Consider the following 2,562-nt stretch of genomic DNA (forward strand, 5'->3'; position numbering starts at 1 on the left):
TTTTTTTTTTTTTTTGGAAGAATGCCTCGAAAAACGTGTGTGCTCTCTGTTCAGAGCTGGACATCTGTGGCTCTTCGTCATAGGCATTACAGAAATCCTTGGGCATGGTTTCCAAACTGCACAGCTTTTTAAAATAAATCAAATCCTCCCTGAAGTTTCATTAACCATGTTCTTTGGGACAAGCTTGCCATAAAACACTCCATCTTCTAAGGAAGATCTAAGCTGCAGGTCGTGGTATGTCTGCCATCTCATCCATTGTGTCAGGCTGATCCTGCCATCTGTATTTGCATTACATGTCTATTAGTTTCAACAAGACTTGCACATGAAAATAGATAGCACATGGTATGCTCAGGCAGGGCCAACAGCTCTAGATTGCTTATCAATATTCAGTGGGGCTGGAAGTCCCTTCAATACCTTAGAAAATCCCAGCCTCGTTGAAAATGCTCAGGTGCTCGCATGGGTAAGGGCCGTATAAAGACAATATAAAAGCTACGGTGGCACATAAGTGACCGGTCACTTTGAGTTCATAGGTCTGCATCTTTCCCAAATTATTTTTCTTGCTCTATCAGTTCTTTCAGGACTGCTGCATTAGTTATGCCTGCAGAATAGCCCTTTCATCAACTCAACGGCACCAGGCCTACTGACCTCTTTAATGTCTCCCCTAGAGTGACAGTCACTGTGAATCATCCAAATCCTGACACACAACCATCCCAAAATGTTACCGTCGCCGAATACCAGTCTCATAAGTGGTGCAAACCGCACACAGCTCGGGTGCACTGAGTCATGTCTCAAAAAACGTGCGCTCTATGGGTATTACGAGAAGGTTGTATTAGTTCATTCAAACACCACGAACTGCATTCAAATGATTTCCAGACCCAGGGGGAACCTGATCTTTTGCTGTTCTCACACATTCCTGCTTGAAATGATCCCTTTAAGGTGATTCAGGCCAACTCCCTCTACATTACTGATGCCTTAAGGGATCATTTCTATACCACTAATGGCATTGGACAAATCCAGATGCTAGATTCAGGTGAGGCCACTGAAATCATGGCTTGTGTCCTCTGGGCCAACTTCAGTCCCAGATAGATCACACTATTCACCTAAATCCTTGTAAAACTATTGCACTATAGGGGGAAGGTTGGATGGATACAGATTCATCAGATTAAATGCATCCTTGGTGAAAGCTCATTGAAGTCAATGGTGGAAGAGCCCTGAAGTCCATGTACTCACACACACACACACACACACACACACACACACACACACACACACACACACACACACAAGTCTGATCCACTTTGCCTTTTGACACAGGGTCAGTGAGAGGGATCAGAGAAAGGTGGCAACTTACTGGACTTCAATAAGTTTCATGAGTGTGATTCTTCCCAAGAGTTTGAATTACTCAAACCACTTCCTTTGCTCTTGTTAAGCGTGACAGGTCTGTAGCTAAAAAAAAAAGGGGGGGCAGAAATAAAGTCAGTCATTTTACTTAATATTTTACTTAATACTCCTCAAACCTGGAATTCTGCATTACAATACATCCCTTCTGCTACGCTGTTACTCACTCCAGGGTAAGAGCTATTGTGTTGGGTGTTGGTGAATAAAAATGACTCGCTTCATTTTATCTTGATTCAGCTGTTCCAGGTCCTACATTCAGCCCATGCCAAAACAATCAGATATTACTTTTAACCAGTTCACCTCATAGTTATTACCAACTTGATTATAACTTCTCGAGTTCATATGTGGTGAAAGCCACACGAAGGGACTGAATATGCCAACATATATTATAAGAGAAACCTTTTTATGTAGCAAGCAGCGAACAGAGCTAAAGACGGGTTTCAGCATTTTAATTCAATGTGCAGACAGCATGTCTTGATTTTAGACACTAATAGAATTACCCTCCATCTGATTCAAATATTAGCTGGCACAGCAGGCTCACGTGGGTAGGGCAAAGAGATGGATTATCAGTTCAAACCAGGGGTAACCACTCTGTCTTATTTCCATTATAACAACTAGGGAGTCCCAGAAACAAATCAGGATTCCCAGTGCTAAGAACCATACAAATAACCAACAAAGGCAGTATATCTTCACTAGGCAGCTTGTATCATTTTGGGGGGTTGGACTGGATGTTCTCTGGAGGTCCCTTTCAGCCCTACTTCTCCATGATACTACACTTGATCTGAGCCTTCAATACACGTTAACGCTTCCCAAATATTAAGCATAGGCCCCCTAGGTTATTATATTAAGCATATATATATATATATATATATATATATATATATATTTGCATTTTTTAATATATGCTTAATATATAGTATATATACAGATAGATAAAGTGTATACATATAGTGTGCATGTGTGGATACACACACACACACACACACTATATAGATATCTATATATAGTACATATATCTATATACTAGATATCTATATACTAGATATACTATATCTAGTATATATATATACTGTATATATCTATATACTAGATATCTATATATAGTGTGTGCCTGTGTGCATGTGTGTGTACACACACACACACACACACACACACACACACACA

This window comes from Gavialis gangeticus, unplaced genomic scaffold (genome assembly GCF_001723915.1).
Source record: "Gavialis gangeticus isolate Ggan-Ray unplaced genomic scaffold, GavGan_comp1, whole genome shotgun sequence".
NCBI lineage: Eukaryota > Metazoa > Chordata > Crocodylia > Gavialidae > Gavialis > Gavialis gangeticus.